This window comes from Panthera uncia, chromosome B4 (genome assembly GCF_023721935.1).
Source record: "Panthera uncia isolate 11264 chromosome B4, Puncia_PCG_1.0, whole genome shotgun sequence".
Taxonomy (NCBI): domain Eukaryota; kingdom Metazoa; phylum Chordata; class Mammalia; order Carnivora; family Felidae; genus Panthera; species Panthera uncia.
The window spans coordinates 66,341,439-66,361,786 of NC_064809.1; the positions used below are offsets into that span (position 1 = coordinate 66,341,439).

The 20,348-nt window shown below is 36.9% G+C and overlaps 1 non-coding gene across 1 annotated transcript; it reads left to right on the forward strand.

Annotated features, from left to right (window-relative positions):
* The first annotated feature begins 18,064 nt into the window (after positions 1-18,064).
* LOC125920462 (small nucleolar RNA U3) lies at positions 18,065-18,276 on the forward strand. The gene has a single exon (XR_007457061.1). It is a non-coding gene; the product is annotated as a small nucleolar RNA U3 (small nucleolar RNA).
* The last annotated feature ends 2,072 nt before the right edge of the window (positions 18,277-20,348 follow it).

Below are 20,348 nucleotides of genomic sequence, written 5' to 3' on the forward strand. Positions count from 1 at the left end.
TGTGGTTAGCATTCATGCCAGCAAGAGTAGAAGAAAAAGTTCATCATTCTCCAGGACTGATTCTTCTTTATCCATTCCCTCATTTATCCAATAGAAATTTCTGAGTACCAAGCACACATTAGCATGCTAAAGTCTGGGGAGGTTGTCAAGAACTCCAGCTTAGGGCGCAATTGGCAGTACAACAGCTAAGGGGACATGGGGACAGGAAATAGCATGGTGTGTGCAGGAATGGAAAGTGCCGGAAAGTGCCAGGGAATGAGACTGATTAGAAGGCAGAGACCAGATCATGGTCTGCTTTGCATAAATCATTAAAAGGTCTGGAACTTACCCTGAGCAAGTGTGATTCTCTTGGATGGCTATTTCACGTACTCAAAACTTGAAATGTATAAACAACATACTTACAAACAAAATCTGTTCTGGTTGGCAATCCTTTGATCCTTCTCTGAATTTGTATATGACTCACTCAATATTGATACAATAAAGAGAGACATTTGGTACAGCTAGAGCTCTCCGCTGTGCCAGATCTGTGGGTGACTGGTTTAGGCCCTATATGCGAAGTTGGACAAGTTGAAGGACTTTCCAGTGGAGGATGTTTTTTGGTCAGAGCAGTAACATCGGAGCATGAAATTTAGATTGTGAAATATGCTGTGGAAAAGAGCTCAGGAAGCCTCCTTAATTTGCTTAAGTAGAAGAGTTTAATTTGCGTGCAGGGCTTCAATATTTGGCTCATAGCACTCAACAAATGTTAGCTACTAATATTACTTAATATGATTTAATTTTCTAAAAGAAAATTAGAGTAGGAGGAAATAAAGAAGATTGTAAATGTGGAATATTATTGTTTGCTTATTAATATAGCATGAAGGTATCCCAACTGATACATTCGACAAACACTTATCAGCACATCCTCTGTGCCAGGCACTGATTAGGCTGTTGGGACAGAGCAGGGATCAAAGGGGGACAAAAAAGCTCTGCTTTGGGGATGTTGTACTCTGGGTGTTTGGCTTAGGCTTTGGAGTCTGGAGCCAGGATTATGTGATCGACTTCCCAATCTGTGGGTCCTGTGTTGGCTTTTCTCACCTCCTCCTGCAAAGTCCGGTGAAGAGGATGCTGGTGAGGGGCAAGATAATGGCTAGAAGGGAAGGCAATGGCCCAATGGTTATCACCTGAGTGCAGGGCTCATTACTCTTCTGGATGCTGCTTCTGGATCCCCGAGGTCAGCGCTCACCCCTACCTCACAACACTGTTGACTTCTCCCTGTGCCGAGTGGTGGTCCTTTCAGGGTATGTGATTCTTTCTGGGTAAGGATGTTGCTCTTGCTGCATGGTGGGTACCAGTACAGATGAGTTCAATTTTGTACTGAATGCTAATCAATTACCAGATCAATTATGACTAAGAAGATTTTGAAGCATGTTTTTCTAAGCAGCCTGACCTAATCTGTCATTGCCAAACTGATACTTACCAGGAAAGAAAGAATGTCTTTTTTCTTTTGTTTAAACTATATGCTAAAAGCGGGAGTAGATGATGTTAAGAGAATGAAGAGTTTCCACGTCTAAAAATATCTTAATTATTGTTCAAACCATACTTTTTCTATGTAAAACTAAAACCTTACTTTGAAAACTAAAAATTTCACCCATACATTTGTGAAGCTTGTTAAATTGATTCTGCTTAGTAATGATTCTTTGTGGTCTGTATTGATGTCAAAAACTTGCTACAACAATGCTCTACAGAGCCATTCAGCCCAAGCACCTAAAAAGAACTCTTTTTGGTGTCTTATTATCTTTTTACCCACAGGAATGTGGGGTCAATTATATTAACGACTCTGAAGTAGTTCTTAAAGCAAGAAGTATATTCAGGCTTTCAGGGTTAAAACATGGTGTTTGAAATGGTGTGGATAGATTCAAATAATTATTTTTAATAATTATTAAAATTATGCACACACACACACACACACACAGTCTGCTAATAATTAGGCTTAATTAAGACATCCAGTAAAAGAACAGGGGACTCAGAACAATTGGTTTGTGATAACAGAATGAAAAGTGTTATCTACTTAGAAAATGGCTTCACTAAATGTAAATTAACCTAAATGATACTCTTTTGGGGGAGTTGGGATAAATAGATTGCTAAGTCATTAGATTTACATATATTACTGTGTACTACTTTCATCAAAATTTTTGACAAAATGTCTCAAGGTATTGTTGACAGATATCCCCAGAACAATGTATATTGGATGACAATACAGATTGGAAAATTTTAAAAATAGATGAACAATTGTTTCCAAATATATTCATTCTAGTAAGATATACCTTAAGGGATCTTCTTCTATTTAACATTGTATCAAGAACATAGTGACATAAGCTATCTTGCCAAATCTGTTAATTAAACAAAACTGGAAGAGAAAGGTAATACAATCAAGATTATAATACAATCAAGATTCCAGAGAATTGTCCAAGAACTCAACAGTCCAAAAGACTGCAACTAACAATGTGATAATAAAGGAAGATAAAAGTTTTGCATTTGAATAAAAAATGGTTTTTACTTTAAAAAATAAAGCATAAGGTGGGGGGTACCTGGCTTCATAGAAGTCTATATGGGAAAAGAAAGGGAGTTTTGATAAACTGGAGGTATAAATATCTCATGACTATTAATATTGTATACACCAAGAAAGGCAATATAATTTTCATTTTCAGTGGTCGTGATACATCTGGGGTATGATGTTTAGTACAGATGGTCCCCAACTTAAGATGGTTCTGCTTACAGCTATTTGAATTTATGATGGTGTGAAAATAATACGCATTCAATAGGAGCTATACTTTGAATTTTGAATTTGGATCTTTTCCTGGGCCAGGGATAGACAGTATGATACTCATTCATGATGTTGGGCAGGTGAGCCATGGCTCCTGGTCAGACATGTGATCGTGAGAGTAAACAACCAATACACTTACAACCACTCTGTACCCATGCCACTGTTCTGTTTTTCACTTTCAGTACAGTATTCAGCAAATTATGTGAGATATTCAATACTTTATTATAGAATAGTTTGTGTTATCTGATTTTGCTCAACTATAGGTAACGTAAGTGTTCTGAGCATGTTTAAGGTAGGCTAGGCTAAGCTACAATGTTCAGTAGGTTAGGCATATTACATGCATTTTCAGTTTACAATTTTTTCAACTTACAATGGGTTTGTTGGGACATAACCCCATCATAAGCTGAGGAAGATCTGTACTTGATGTAATATTTTAATGGAAACATCTGCAAACAATGGGTTCTTCAAAAGAATGAAAGTGATCCAGTGAAAAGACTGGAAACCATCTAATGTGAGGAAGCATTAAAAGATCTGGGAATGTTTAGACTGTAGAAGAGAGTGTGTGCAAAAGAAATGCCAATCGTAATCAAATATATAGAGCAACGATACATAGATAGAAAATTAGATTTATTCTATATTGGTCAAGAAGATAAATCTAAAATCAGTAAGTGAAAATTATAAAGAGGCTTTTGACACAATGTAAAAACTTTTCCATTCATCAGAATTGTGATCAAAGAAATCTTAAGATGAAAAGTCCCTTATCACTAAAAATTTTCAGCTAGAAATTACACAACCATGTGTTCAAAGCTGTGAAAGAAAGTATTCCGATACTATGCAGAGGTTTGCGTGTTGAGCTCATTGGACTCTTAAAAACATTCCAACTATATCTAAAAATTTGGAAATTGTTTAATATTTTAATTTCCATATTTTGATATACAGTTCTCTGGAGGAATCTCCTTTAGTTAAAAGTATTTATTTTTTTATTGAGGGATACTTAACTTTCAAATCAATTTAAAACTTTAAAAAATTAAACCCACAGAAGATGTAAATGCAAAATGGATTCCACTACTCTCTTCAACTCTTTCAATGATGACAAAGTGAAATTGTTTTTCTTTTTCAGCTTGGTATGACCAAGCAAGCTTACATTGAAATTATGCAAAGTAGTTATTTCCAAATAAAACCACCAGTTTTTCTTTAACCAACACACTCAACATGCCTTAATTTCAGTTTACATATGTAAAAGGCTTTGGTCTCTACTTGGAAATACTCTATTTTTTTTCTTTTCTCTTTTTTTGGAAACTACTTATTTCTTCCTTATAGAGAATCAAATTTGCTATCAAAAGTACAACCCTAATTTCTCCCATAGGCCTGTTTGCTAGGAGCATTTTATAGCTGCACTCTATGTCTGGTCACATGCACCTCGTCTTTGGATTCACTTAGAGATAGGCCACAGCCAGATAACTTAAGGTCTTTCAAACCATGGGAAAAAAAATTGTTTTTCCTTCTGGGAGCTGGAAAGCTATTAGGAGATTTTTGAGAATAGGGATGGCGTGATCTATTTTCACTGGAAAAGTATCATTCTTTCTACAGCTGAGTGGTGAAACAATGGCAGATGGCCAAGGGGAGGCAGGCAGCCAGGGATAGTTATCAAGTCAGAACTGAGTAGCTCAGGCTGGAGGAGAAGTTAGGACTAGGGGTGTAAGAAATGTTAGGATTTAGGATACACTGTGTTTTAAAATATATGTATCAGACATTTAACTGGTATGAGAACATCTTGTGCTACATAAAAATTGGAATTTGGTCTTTGAAATTATTATTTCATGGCCTCTCTGATTTGGTAATTATTAACATGAGGGAAGACTTAAAAGGACAGGGCATTATACCAGTGAGCATTTCTGCAATAGAGCTGAGAACAGGTTTGCTTTTCTTGCCCCCTTTTTTTAGGAAAAGAAAGAAAAAGGGCTCCTTAACACTAAAGAAGTTACAGAGGCAGATAAAATTTTAAAGGTATGGTTTTTACACGTGTTCAATTAGTTATTATTGTCTTTATTTTTCCTAGATCATACACACTTAAGAATCATCTGCATTGCCATCTTGTTGGATAAATAAATGACATGAGAGACTCATGCATTTTTCTGAAAATGTAAGACCTTTGGCACACAAATGGAAAAGCATTAATAAAGCAGGACGGCCTCACTACCATTAGTCTGCCTTCCCTGTTAGTTCGTGGTAAATTTGGTGGTTTCGAATTCCCCAGTGTAATAAGTGTATGCTATATAATTGTTTTGGTCTAAATTCCTCATTCGAGTTAAGAATTTATGTTCTCAACAGAAAATCTGTACCTCAGTTCTTCAGGTACCCATTTTGTCCAATATCCCAGCTCTTTATTTAGGTTGTTTAGTTGGATAGACAGCAGGGAGGGGCGTGGCGAATCTATTAAAGTAGCATTTTTCCTGTCTCATCATAACCAATGGCTACACAAAAACTTGGAGTCTACCTAGAGAAACCCCTATGTACTGACCATTTGACAGATTTTTTTTCTTTACCTTTTGACAGGGAGTGAATATTTGTCTTGAGTTTTCATAGTTTTGGAAATAATGCAAGATTTATGTAACTGGGGTTTTAAGAATAAAATGGAAAATTACTTGGCTACCATTGGGGATTGTTATAAATAAAGGAGTTTGTGAGTGTGTGCTTACTTACTAGAATGAATACACAAAGGTTTTTTTTGTTTGTTTGTTTTTGGGTTTTGGATTTTTTTAGTATAAGCTGCAAGATTTCATTTGGCACTGCTCCTAGAATGTAAGGGAAATTTAGAAGCAGCTAGAGTTGCCCTCCTTTTCACTTTTGTTGAGATTGATGCCTGAGGCTGGATAGAATACAAATTTGTGCTACTCCATCTTGTAACTGGGAACATCCTGTTTACTTAGGCAAAATGCACATGTTATTGTGTTGATTTGATTCTTTGCATAAATGATGAGAGCAGGAAAGTCAGCACAACAAAAGAGGAAAGAGAAAAGGATTGTTGACTTGCTGAACTTGAGCACTGCTGAACTCCAGTTAAGTTGTAGTGAAGTGATGTGAAGTAATTCAGAGGATGGTGGAACTGGAGTCCAAATATCTGGATTTGAATCACAACACTGATGCTCATTAGAATTATGGCCTTGGATGAGTTATTTGCTTTCTCTGAGTTTCATTCTCCTTATTTGTAAAAATGAGGGTACGGTGCCTATCTTAAAGATTTGTAATGAAATCCTGACTCAAAAGGAGCTTCGTTGAATCTGAGAACTTTGTTGTTCCTTTATTCCAAGTTGCCTGGCTATGCTGTACTTTATTATTTCTGAAGGTTTTGCCTTAACTATTTAGCAATAATGCTTCACAGTACCTCCAAGACAAGACAAAGTTAAAAGGAAGTCTAATGAATGGGCTGTAGATTTATTTTTGTCTATCTTCTTTTCCTAGAAGTTTCTCCTAAAGATTTAGACAGTATACATCTGTTTTACTCCTTTGGTGGTGGCCTGTATGTTGAAAATTGTCTTTCAACCAATTTTATTTAATTATCAATGTTTAAAGCTATTGACATCTGCTACTTTTTTCCTATTATTTTTTTTTGTTTCTGTTCTAGATACCTTTTGTTGTTCACTGTCATATATTTTACTTTATTGGTTTTTTAAAAAAATGTTTATTTTGAGAGAGAGAGAGAGAGAGCGAGCGAGCATGTGTGGATGTGACAGGGAAGATGTGCAGAGAGGGAGGGAGAAAGAGAATCTCAAGCAGGCTCTGTGCTGTCGGTGCAGAGCCGCACGCAGGGCTTGACCTCACAAACCATGAGATCATGACACAAGCCAAAATCAAGAATTGGACGCTTACCAGACTGAGTGACCCAGCCAGCCAGTATATAAGATATACTGTCAGATATTTTATAACAGCTTATTCCAGCTTTAAAAAAGTTATTACCCAGATATATTTTTGAGGCACATAAAATGTCTAACTGCTTTTTAAAATAGGTGGAATATTATGATTAAAAATAAAAATAATTATAAAAGTGAAGATGTCTTTTCAGATTATAGTTATACTTTGATACTTACAATTTCTATAGTTTCTAATGTTCTGTCCCTAAGGTGATGGTGGAGGAGGTCATCAAGAGGATATGATCACCAGTTGACCCTCAACCTGGACTCGGGCAATCAGAGGCTCCTTACCCCTTTTCCTGTCCTTGGAAAGTACATTCTGCCCACCATTCCCACTTTAGGGTAAGTTTCAAGTGAAAAAGGACTTCAACTACCACCATTTTGACCTCAAACTTTCTACTTGATTAAGTTCTTTTTCCTAAAATATCTCTTAACTCAGGCAAGGGACCCTGTGAGCAAAGCATCCCTTGATGGGAGAAACTACCCTCTCAAGCAAAGAGGACTGCCCTGAGCCAGCAAGACCCCATGATTAATTCCAGGACAATAATCCACTTGACTTTCATTTCCCATCTGCACTGATCTTTGTCTACAGTTTCTTTATATAGACCTGGAAGAATTTTTGGCGCTTTGGAGACAGTCTTTGAGACATTAGTCCAGTCTTCCCGGTGTTGGCCTCCCTGAAAGAAATTCCTTTCTTGTTTCAGCACCACTGTTCTCTCTGCCTTTGGATTTTGTCAGTGGTGAGTTGCCGAATCTGGTCTGTTTGGGACCCCCAGAGCCAGGTGGTCTTGCACATCTGTGTCCTGGCTATACAAGGACACAATCTCGAGACAACAATGTGTTGTTGAGACCATCTGAACTAAATTATGTGGCTTAACCCAGTTAAGGGCTCTTTATAAACTTTTAAGATTCTAGCAGGCAGAGGCAGAGATCCATCTGTCTTGTGGCTGCCTAAAACACATCTCACAGGTAAGCTCCCTTGCTTATTAACCTGCTACCTACTGGTCCGGAGTGGCCTCCCTCCCTCTTCTGTCTCTCTTTGCCTTCTCTTTCAGATTTGGAGCGTAGGCAGTTCCAGAGGTTGTAAACAACAGATAATGTATCCAGTCACTCTACCTCTCCCTCCTGCCTGAAAGTCTTTGTTTTAGCTCTGATCTCCCCTTTCTTAATTCATGTATATTAATCCATTTTTGACCATCTTTACATCTTGTATTTTACCCCTCATAAGGATTCACAAGTAGTATACTTTATGAGACCTGAATTTCTAAAATTTATATCTTTTGCCCTTGAAAAGGAATAGAAAAATGGATCTGACTCCAAGAAAGAAAGCAAAGAGAGAATCAGTGAAACTCGGCATCAGGATGAGGTGCATTTATTTATATGGCGGTTAAGACTAAGACTAGCAATTTTTTTTTAGGTAGCCTCCACACCCAATGTGGGGCTTGAACTCACAACTGTTTTGTTATAGTTATTGCTCTGAATAGGTCCAAGAAATTTCCAGTGTTGTATGTTTATTTAGTGAGGACAAGAACAGAGAGGACAAAGTTATAAGTATACTTCTTGATCCACAGTGGTGAAGCGACAGCAAATCAAGTAGGATGGTGGGCAAGTCTTGGGGCATAACAGAGAAAAGGGCAGAGAAATGACCCAGGGTATAATCCCAAGAGAATTGTTCTAGAATGAGACCACCAGATCATTCTGTGATAGTCTGCAACATAGCTCCTCAAAAATGTCACCAATTCATAAACAATTTCCTAGTAAGAATATAAACTCTTGAAATGTCATTAATACTACAAAAAATAGCAAATGTCCCCTGCTCTACTCTTCCTACTCCCAATTTCTGTTTTTCTACAGCCAAATTTTTAACTCTTTTAATTACTTTTTCTGGCCTTTATTGCTACAATCATGTTGTATGTTTATTCTACAAAACATCTACTTGTCTACATGTCATTTTCAAAATATCTAAAGATGAAGACTGACCACTCTTAATGTTTCATTCTAAACCTTCTGCACTCTTTCCTTCCCTTTCTTGTAAAACCATTTAACTAGACTTTTTACAAAGTAGAAGCTCTTATTATGTTCCATGATGACATTTCCTTTGGTGAATATATTCACACCCTCTGTAATTAATAAATATTGTGTATATTTATGACACATGTATATGGATATATTATATTCATATGATATATTTTTATATTATATTTATATAGTATATTTTTTGGAAGGGCATCTGGAATCCTCTGTTGTCCCACTTCAAGGAGGACTTAATTCTACCTTAGCCTATTGCACAGCTGGCTTCCTTGTCCCTTTTTTTTTTTTTTTAATGTTTTTAATGTTTATTTATTTATTTATTAAAAAAATTTTTTTTAACATTTATTTATTTTTGAGATGGAGAGAGACACAGCATGAACGGGGGAGGGGCAGAGAGAGAGAGAAACACAGAATCGGAAGCAGGCTCCAGGCTCTGAGCCATCAGCCCAGAGCCCAACGCGGGGCTCGAACTCGCGGACCGCGAGATCATGACCTGAGCCGAAGTCGGACGCTCAGCCGACTGAGCCACCCAGGCGCCCCAATGTTTATTTATTTTTGAGAGAGAGAGAGACAGAGTGAGAGTGGGTTAGGGGCAGAGAGAGTGGGAGCCACAGAATCCAAAGCAGGCTCCAGGCTCCGAGCTGTCAGCACAGAGCCCGATGTGGGGCTTGAACTCATGAACTGCTGTATTGTGACCTGAGCCTAAGTCAGGCGATTAACCAACTGAGCCACTTGGTGCTCCATGGCCTCCTTGTCCTTCTTTTGCACCACCCCTAGAAGTCCTCTATATTTATTTCTCTTTTCTGTTTGATCCTTTGTTTCCTATATGCTACATCTTGTTCTATGTTGCCATAGAGGTGTCATTGCTTCTAGGACCAACAGAAAACATAAATTTATGACATTTTTTATTTCAATGGTATACCACATGATCATTCTTTGCCTTTTTCCCATTCCATATTTTCATTTCCTTCTTTCACAGTATCACTGTTAACTCTCAACAATATTAACCAACTTTTTCATTTGCTCAATCCTACAATACATGTGAGATAGAATCAGAATTGATATGGTTATAACAGATTCAATGCAGTCCTTACCAAAATTCCAGTGGTATTTCTCATAGAAATATAACAAACAATCTTAAAATTTGTATGGTACCACAAAAATCCCTGAATAGCCAAAGCAATATTGAGAGAGAAAAACAAAGCTGGAGGCATTATACCCTCTGATTTCAAACTATACCGCAAAGCTATAGTAATCAAAGCATACAATATCAGTATAAAAACACATTGATCAATGGAACAGAATAGAGATCCCAGAAACAAACCCATACATATTTGGTCAATTCATTTACTGCAGAGGAGGCAAGCATATACAGTAAGAAAAGGACAGACTCTTCAATAAATGTGCGGAGAAAATTGGACAGCTACAAACAAAAGAATGAAACTAGACTATCATCTTATAACATACGCAAAAATTAACTCAGAGTGGATTGAAGGCTTGAATGCCTTGAAACCATAAATCTCCCAGAAGAAAACATAAGCAATGAACTTCTTAACTTCAGTCTTGGCAATGATTTTTTGGACCTAACTACAAAAGCAAAGGCAACAACAACAACAATGACAACAAAACAAAAATAAACACATGAGACTGCATCAAACTAAAAAGGATTTGTCCAGCAAAGAAAACCATCGACAAAATGAAAAAGCAACCTACTGAATGGGAGAAAATACTATAAATTATATACCTAATAAAATGTTAATAGGGGCACCTGGGTGGCTCAGTCAGTTGAGCCTCTGACTTCGGCTCAGGTCATGATCTCACAGCTTGTGAGTTTGAGCCCCGCATTGGGTTCTGTGCTGACAGCTCGGAGCCTGGAGCTTGCTTCGGATTCTGTGGCTCCCTCTCTCTCTGCCCCTAACCCACTCACATTCTGTCTCTGTCTCTCTCAAAAATAAATAAACATTAAAAAAAATTTAAAAAAAGTTAATATCCAAAATATATAAGGGATACATACAACTCAGTAGCGAAAAACCAAACAATCAAAAATGGGCAAAGGACCTGAACAGACATTTTCCAAAGAAGACATCGAGATGGCCAACAGGCATAAGAAAAGTTACTTAATATCACTAATCATTAGGGGAATGCAAATGAAAACCACAATGCAATACCACTTCATACCTATTAGAATGGCTATTATAAAAAGAAAAGAATAAAAGAAAAGAAAAGAGAGGTGTTGGGTAGGATATGGAGTAAAGGGGACCTTAGTGCACTGCTGGTAGGAATGTAAATTGGTGTAGCCACTATGGAAAACAGTATGGACTTTCCTAAAAAAATTAAAATAGAAATATAACTGCCTTATAATCCAATAATTCCAGTACTAGATATTTATCTGGAGAAACAAAAACACTAATTTGAAAAGATATATGCACCCCCACTAAAGCATTATTTACAATAGCCAAGATATGGAAACAACTTAAATAACCATCACTCAATGAATAAGTAAAGAAGATGTGAGATACACACACACACACACACACACACACACACACAATATGGAATACTACTCGGCCTGAAAAAAATAAAATCTTGTCAGTTTGACAACATGGATGGATCTTGATGGAATTATGCTAATAAATCAGAAAAAAGAAAATACTGTATGATTTCACTAACTTGTGGAATAAAATACCCAAAATAAGTGAACAAATAAAACTAAGCAAAACTCATAAATACAAAGAACAGAACAGTGGTTTCTAGTAGAGAAGAAGTTTGAGGATGGATGAAATGGGTTAAGATGTACAAATGTCCAATTATAAAATAAATAAGTCATGGAGATAAAATGTACAGTAGAGTGACTATAACAGTAATAATGTAGTACAGACTTGAAAGTTGCCAAGAGAGTACATTTTAAAAGTTTTCATCACAAGGAAAAAAATTTGTAATTTTATATGGTGACAGATGGTAACTAGACTTATTGTGGTGATCATTTAGCAGTGTATATAAATATAGAGTCATTATATTGTGCACCTGAAACTAAATGATATTAGATGCAATTATACCTCAATAAAACCAAAACCCAAACAAACAAAATAATTGATACAGTTATGAAAAATATACTTACTAAAATGCCTTTAATATTTGATTTTATTTCTTTTTTTAAATACAGATTGTGGATATATAAAGTATTCTGTTAAAATTTATGTTGGTTAGGTCTCCCCATACCATTTCAGTATGATTATATAATTCATTTGGGTTCATTTGTTTTTGATTACATAAGGTTTTAGTTTTTTTTTTTTTCTTTTATTTTAGTATTTAAATATGGAGAATATTAATGTGCTTCTAAAACCAAACTACCAAACCAAAATGTAAACCAGGCATATATTACTCTCAGCCATGTATCTTTCTTGGCTCCTGCTCCCCTGAACTCCTTGCCAGTAACCAATTTCATTTTCTGTCATCTTTCCTGTTTCTTTTTGCAAAGGTGAGCAATATGCCCACACGCAAACATAGAGTATATCATATACTGATTCGCACTTTGCTTTTTTAATTAATGTATCCTAAAAATCACCCCATATCTATTCTTAGAAGTGTTCCCCATCCTTTTTACAGCCATGTAGTCTGCCACTATGTGGATGTACTTTAGTAGACCAATCCCTCTGGGCATTTAGATGGTTTGCAATTGTTTTTATTTAAAAACATTTCCTTAATTTATTTTTGATAGAAAGAGAGACAGATCACGAGTGGGGGAGGGCAGAGAGAGAGGGAGACACAGAATCCGAAGCAGGCTCCAGGCTCTGAGCTGTCAGCACACAGCCCGACATGGGGCTCAAACCTAGAAACTGGGAGATAATGACCTGAGCCGAAGTCGGATGTTTAAACGACTGAGCCACTCACCTAGGCACGCCAGATGGTTTCCAATATTTTGTCATCACAAATAATGTGTGACATATATCTTCATACTGTTTTAAACATATCTTCCTAGAAGTGGGATTTCTGGTACAGACCATAAATGCATATATTTTTGTTAGATATTGCCAAATTCTCCAGAAGACTTATACAATCTTGCACTCCAGTAGCAAGGCATGAGAGTGTCTATTTCCCCTAGCCTTGCCAACAGAGTTCATTATTAAGCTTTTGAGTTTTTACCAATCTATCATGAGAAATGGTAACTTAGTGAGATTCTAATATAAATCTCTTTATTATAAATAACATTATAAATAAGTCTTTATTATAAATAATTGGACACCATTCCATGTGTTTAAGGATTGCATGATTTTTGTGAATTTATCTATATTCATGTCTTTTGTCACTTTTTCTATAGAATTTTGATATTTTTTACCTAGCTTAAAAAATACTTTTTTATATGCTATTTATATTATCTCTTTACCTGTTGATATGTGTTGCACAAAATTTCTGTATTTGTTGTTTTGTTTTTTTTTAAATTTGATAACTTCCACTATGTCTTTTATGGAAATTGTTCTATTGTCTATCAGACAGTTTTGACAAATTTTACTTTTCTAATGATTTATTAATTATCAATTTTATCTGTTTTCCATTTTTATGCAAGTGTGAAAAATTGGTTTCTGATTATCTTATATTACATATGTATATATAATATAATATACATGTTAATATAATATACATGTATAATGTAATATACATTTCTTCCTATCAATAGTTATGTCTTCCATGTAATTTCTTCTTTTTAAAACATATTCATTTAGCTAGTATTTTGTCTATTTTGTTGATTTTTTTAAGAGTAGGTAGGAGTTGGATTTAATTTAATAGACTCTTTTCCCTACGTAATCTTCATTATGCTTATTTTGGCTTATTTTTGTTTGAATTTTTTTTAAGTTGGGAATTTAATTTATTTAATTTTTATCTATCTTTCTATTGCTATGGAGTAAGAATCAGCAATTTTTGGTAAAGGTCTTATAAATATTATAAATTATAGGTTTTGTGAGCTATATAATCTCTGTCACAACTATCCAACTCTGTAGTTTTAGTGAAAAGCAGCCATAAGATATGCATAAATAAATAAACTTGGCTGTTGTTGCAAGTCATACAAAACAGGCATTGAGCTAGACCTGCCCTGGGGACTTTAGTTTTCTGACCCGTGATATAGATGTTTAAGACTGAATTTTCTCCTGATCATTACTTTAAATATATCCCACAGATTCTACTATGTATTGTTTTTTCTTTTTTCAGAGATTTTGTTACTTTTGGTTGTATTTCCTCTTCCACCCAAGAGTTATTTAAGAGAAGGTTTTTTTTTTTATTTCCATGTGCAATTTCTTTTAATTTCAAGTTGTTTTGCATTGTGATCGGAGAGTTGTTGTAATTGATTCTGATATGGAAAATACTGATGCTTCCTTTGTGATCTCTTATATGGTTTATTTTTGTGAATATTCCACATGCATTTGAATTTTTTTTAAATGTTTATTTACTCTTGAGACAGAGTCAGAGCGTGAACAGGGGAGGGGCAGAGAGAGACACACATACAGAATCTGAAACAGGTTCCAGGCTCTGAGCTGTCAGCACAGAGCCCGACGCGGGGCTCAAACTCACAAACCATCAGATCATGACCTGAGCCAAAGTTGGATGCTTAACCGACTGAGCCATCCAGGTGCCCCATTCCACATGCATTTGAGAAGAAAACATATTCCTGTGTGGTGTTTGATATATCCCTATAAATTCTATGCTGTGGATTATGTTATTTAGATTTTCTCTGGTCCAAATTTTAAATTTTGATTTGCCTTGAACCAAAAATAATGTGTTAAAGTCTCTTGGTTTTAATGTTTCTATTTCATCTTGTACCTTTTGTGATTTGTGTTCACTAAATGCTTACTGTATTATTTGGGGCATAGCTATAACTTTTATTTCCTCATTGTGAATTATGGCTTCTAGCATTTTAAAATGCCCTTTTTTTGTTCTCATGTAATGTTTTTTGGCTTGAATTTTACTTTGATAACAGAAACACAAACCCTGCTTCCTTATTGTTCCCATTTGCCTAGTATGTCTTTGCCTTGGCCTTAATGGTCCACACTTTTCAGTTACCATTTTAAGTGTGCGTTTTGTACACAGCAAAGAGTTGGGTTTGCTCTATGAGCCAACTGGAAAATCTTTCCCTTTAGTACATAAGTGAAGCCTGGTCATATTTATTGTTATGATTAATACGTCGCTTTTATAATAGTATTTTATGATTGCTGTGTCTAGTGTATTGTATTTACTGCACCTCTTTCTGTATTTATTGAGTCTTCCTTCCTTTGTTTAACATTTCTTTTGATATCGAGGGAGTTTTGTCTTATGTTTTATTCATGTATACCCATTCATGTATACCCTTTATAATGCCTTTAATCACCTTATTTCCTACTTAATATTTCCCTCTGCTGTTTGTGAGATGTAAATGGTATTCTTTGCCTGCTGTCTGTTACATTTACACCAGTCAATGCTCTTATTCTGTTTTTTCCTCTCTAGTTTCTCCTTCTGTTTATTAGTTGCATTCCTTCTATTTTGTCAGAATAGATGATGTTTACATACTATTTTCCCTCATGTACCTAAACCTACACTCAACCCTGCATTAGTTCTGCACTTAAGTATATTAAGTGCTCATCCTTTCTCCTTTTGTGGAAACTTCCCAGTCATTTTTATTCTCCAGCAAGCTCATCTTATAGAAGCCACATGAAGAGCTCATGGTTACACTGTAACGTGAGTTCCTTCTGCTTCAACGTTGTGTCTTTTTATAGGCTTGATACTTGAAGGATTGTTTGGTTAGATATAACATCCGTGGCTCACACTTTTAGATTTTTTGAAATGCTGCTGCACTGCAGCCTTGCTTTTGAAAATTCTGGCACCAGTGTATTTTTTTTATTTTTATAATTTAATGTTTTTGTCCAGGAATCCTGATGATTTTGTTTTTGTTTTTAGAGACTAATGGTTTTACTAAGATACTTTTGAGAATTTATTGTTCTGGGTCCATTTTCCCAGGTACACAAGGGGGCCTTTCAGTATGTAAATTTAGTTGCGTTTTTAAAGCTTTGTTAGATTACAGTTTTAAATATTACTGCTGTTAGATTGCTTTTCTTTTCTTCTGAAACTCTAGTTGTATGCACGCTGGGCCTTCTTAGATTGCCTTCTGTTTCATTTACCATCTCTTTAATCATTTTTATTTCTTTACCTCATTTTATTTTCTTGATTGTTTTTCTTCCTTTCTTCAATGGGCCTTATTAAATTTTCATGTGAATTTATTATCCTTGAGCACTTTGTAATTTATTCTTTTTTTAAAGAAATGGTTTATCTCTTTGTTAAATTCCTTTTTTGAGCTAACTAAGCTCTTGTTTTCCTTCTGTGAGAATTTTGTTGTTGTTATTTGGGAAACCATTTCTGTTTTTAATTTTTAAATTTTTGATCCTTATTTTTTTAGAAAATACCTTTAAATTCTCATTTAAGGACTTAAAATTCAGATTCAAGTGTTGTGTTGCAGTTTTCTCCAGTGGTGTGTACGTGTGTGTGTGTGTGTGTGTGTGTGTGTATTTGAGGAGAATTTTCTCGACTGAAATCTTTGATTCACAGTTTGTATTTTTTTCTTTCAATAGCTATGTATGAAATTTTACTTTTCTCTATTTCTGAACATCCAATGGATAAGATGCCTGAATTGAAAGTTACCTCTTTCAGTGTATCAAAATCTTATTAAAGGATACTATTGTCACATGTGGCTTTATACACCTTCCTATTGCTCCGATGTTTTGGGGGTAAGTCGTGAAGAAATTGACATTCAGGCAATCATTATTATCCTCCAGACATGAAGTTTTACCTATACAGGTGTTTCCAAATTGAAACTATATTAGAAAATACATAGCTAAGTCTCCATATGTACTGTCCTAGTGAGACAAGCCTCCCAGGTTTACATTCTTCTGAAAATTTCCATTTCTTTGTAGCATGCCAATATCGCTTTATTCTCCTAGGAATGCATCTTTCTCTGAAAAGGTTAGTATGTTTCAAGAAAATTCTTTTAAATGTGTATTTATTTTTGAGAGAGAGGGAGAAAGAGAGCCAGTGGGCGAGGGGCAGAGAAAGAGGGAGCCAGAGGATCTGAAGTGGGTTCTGTGCTGACAGCAGAGAGCCTGACACAGGGCTCGAATTCACGAACCGTAAGATCATGACCTGAGCAGAAGTTGGATGCTTAAGAAACTGAGCCACCCAGGTGCCCCTCAAAAAATGTTTTTTATAAATTGATAACAGAAATAAATTAACGTTGGTCTCCCTCGACTCAATCTTGGGATCATGATGCTAAATCTGGTCTGTTTATGGTTTAATTGAGTAGCTTTCCAGCTCTTCCTTTCTTCCCTTTGGTGTGAAGCTTATGTTTACTCTAACTTTAGGGAAATTTAGTCTGTGTAGGGGCCTGAAAGTTTGGATACATATCCAGAAATTATGGGGCTCTTTCAATTATTTGAAGGGATTAGAAAATGACCACCACTAGGCAGTGAAACACTGGAGTTGTTTCATAGAAAAATGTCAGAAAGATTTTCTTCGATGTACTGTATCAATGGGGTGCTGATTCTCAGGAGCCCACCAACTTCCCAAGAAGTAAAACCAGGAAGCCTGCTCTGGAGAGTCCAGATGGACAACTCTACAAGACATTGTATCCAGAGGGAGCTGTCAGTCTGGACTCTGTGACTGCTCACCAACAGTGTTCACTGATCATTTGTATGGCTTGTCATAGGGGTGCCTGAGTGGCTCAGTCGGTTGAGCGTCCGACTTCGGCTTAGATAGTGATCTCGTGGTTTGCGGGTCCAGCCCCACGTCGGGCTCTGTGCTGACGGCTCAGAGCCTGGAGCCTGCTTTGGATTCTGTGTCTCCTGCTCTTTCTGCCCCTCCCCCATTCATGCTCTGTCTATCAAAAATAAATAAAATGTTAAAAAAATGTATATGGCCTGTCATGGATATTAAAAAAAAGAATCACGTGTCACAATTTTTATTAATTAGTATAAAATATTTGTTGAGCACATACCATGTGCCATGGACCATGCTAGTACTGGGAAGATAGTAGTGAAAAGACAGCCAATGTTCTTGTCCTCATGGAGCCTATATTCTACAGGGAGAGAAAGAAGATACACAGACAAACATTAAAATACCAAATATTATTTCTCACAGTGAAGTGCTATGAAGGAAAAATAATAGTGTGATATGACAGAGAATCTGAATTAGGGGATACATGTTGGGAGTGTTACAGGAGTCTGTTGTGAGAGGTGACACTTAAGATTAGACTTGAAAAACCATAGAAAGCCAATCATATGGAGAACCAGGAGAGGAGTATTAGAAAAAAAGCAGGGATCATTTCTATAGTTTGTTACTAGAGAAGTTTCTCTGAATGTAGAGTGCCTGAAACCACGGGGGGGGGGGGGTGTGCAGTGTTCTCTCCTGAGCGTGAGGTTGGCTGTAGGTGTTGTTCCTGCCACCATCTATTGCCATTGATGATTGTTCTTGTCCTCCGTGGGAATAAGAGGGAGAGGATGCAGTTTGGGTGGAAAAGAAAGAAAGAAAGGAACAACTAACTGAGTTTGGTTTGAGATGAGGCCAGAGAAATAGGGAGGAACCAGACCATTTATAATGGGAAAGTTGGACATTCAAACTCTAATGCAAGGTCTCTGTAAAGTATCTGATGGGCACGTTGATCTAAACTGATTCCTGTTTTTAAATGATTACTCTGGATGATTTGACAAATAGCTGGGAATGGAAGGTGAGAGACGAATGATCAGGTTACTGCACTAGTCGTAGAAGAAGGGAATGGTAGCTTCAGTCAGAGTGGCAGCACTGTGATACATTAGAATATGATCCGGAGGATGGTTAATGGATATTAATCAATAGAGGGGCACCTTGGTGGCTCAGTTGGTTTAGTGTCAAACTTCGGCTCACGTCATGATCTCATGATTCCTGAGTTCGTGTCAGGCTATGTGATGTCAGTGCAGAGCCTGCTTTGGATCCTCTGTCCCCCTCTCACTCTGCCCCTCTCCCACTTGGATTCTCTCAAAAATAAATAAACATTTTTTTAAAAAAGAAGTTATTAAATAAGTTAAATCAGTTAGTGAGGGAAAGGGGAGAATGGAGGATGACTTCTACGTTTTGGAACTGATCATCTGATTGAATGTTGGGAAAAGAATCTAAACAAATTGGCATTTAATGTTGCAGCATTTGTTGCTGATACACTGTAGCGTGGTCACAGAAGGAGAAAGGAGGAATGAGAAAAAGCTAAACAGGGGATCAGTGGGAAGTTTCCATTTTCTTCTGTTGCACCTGCTCAAATTTACAGTTGAATTTCACTGTGTCATCAGGATTCAGCTGATGGCCCAGGGGCAGTTGCTACTGCTGTAACATGCCCAGTCACCTCATCACCAAGTCTTCTCTGAGAAGTAACAGGTAAGATCTCATCACAGAAAGATAGAAATCTTTGAAATCTCATCACAGAAGAACCAAGAAAAGAACCTTTTAGAAAAAAGGAACAGCACTGAGTTTGGCATTCGAGGTCAATCAAGGCCAATGTGGGCTGGGGCATAGTGAGCAAAGAGCTGAGTGGTTTGAGGTAAAGTCAGACAGGTAGGCAGGAGCCAGACCATTTGTAATGGAAAGAGTTGGACATTCAAAATTGCAGTGTGAGGCCATTATGGAATTTTAAATGTGGGGAGGACTATGACAGGAGGGGACTCAGAGTGAGAGGCCATCCCAGAATGGAGTAATCCTGTGTCCACAACCTTGGATTTTCCTTTCAATTCTGTTGACCTCTGCAAGCATCCTTTCCAAAGAATTGTGCAACACATGATGGGGCGCCTGGGTGGCTCAGTCGGTTGAGCGTCCGACTTCAGCTCAGGTCACGATCTCGCGGTCCGTGAGTTCGAGCCCCGCGTCGGGCTCTGGGCTGATGGCTCAGAGCCTGGAGCCTGCTTCCGATTCTGTGTCTCCCTCTCTCTCTGCCCCTCCCCCGTTCATGCTCTGTCTCTCTCTGTCCCAAAAATAAATAAACGAAAAAAAAAAAAAAAAAAAAAAAGAATTGTGCAACACATGAAAAACTCCAGGCTTTCCTATCATTTTCAAGCCTACACTCTAAATGAACCACTCTTTTTCCTTTTGTAGACAACCTGCCCTATGTCCTATTTCTTTGAGTTCATTCTAGAAATTTGCTCAACAGAGGACTTCTTGGGAGTATAAGAACTACCCACTTAGGGGCGCCTGGATGGCTCAGTCCATTGAGCGTCTGACTTTGGCTCAGGTCATGATCTTGCGGTCTGTGAGTTCGAGCCCTGCGTCGGGCTCTGTGCTGCTGACAGCTCAGGGCCTGGAGCCTGCTTCAGAGTCTGTGTTTCCCTCTCTCTCTGCCCCTCCCCCACTCATGCTATGTCTCTCTCTGTCAAAAATAAATAAACATTAAAAAAAGAATAAAAAAAAAGAACTACCCACTTAACCTAGATTGACTAATAAAGTTGTAAACAGCAGTAGAAGCATAGAAAATATTCAGGCATTCAGGTCAACTGGAAAGGGGGGGTGAACAGTTCCTAGTCATGTATACATGATTGGCATAAATTTTAAAAAATATATATCAACTTTCT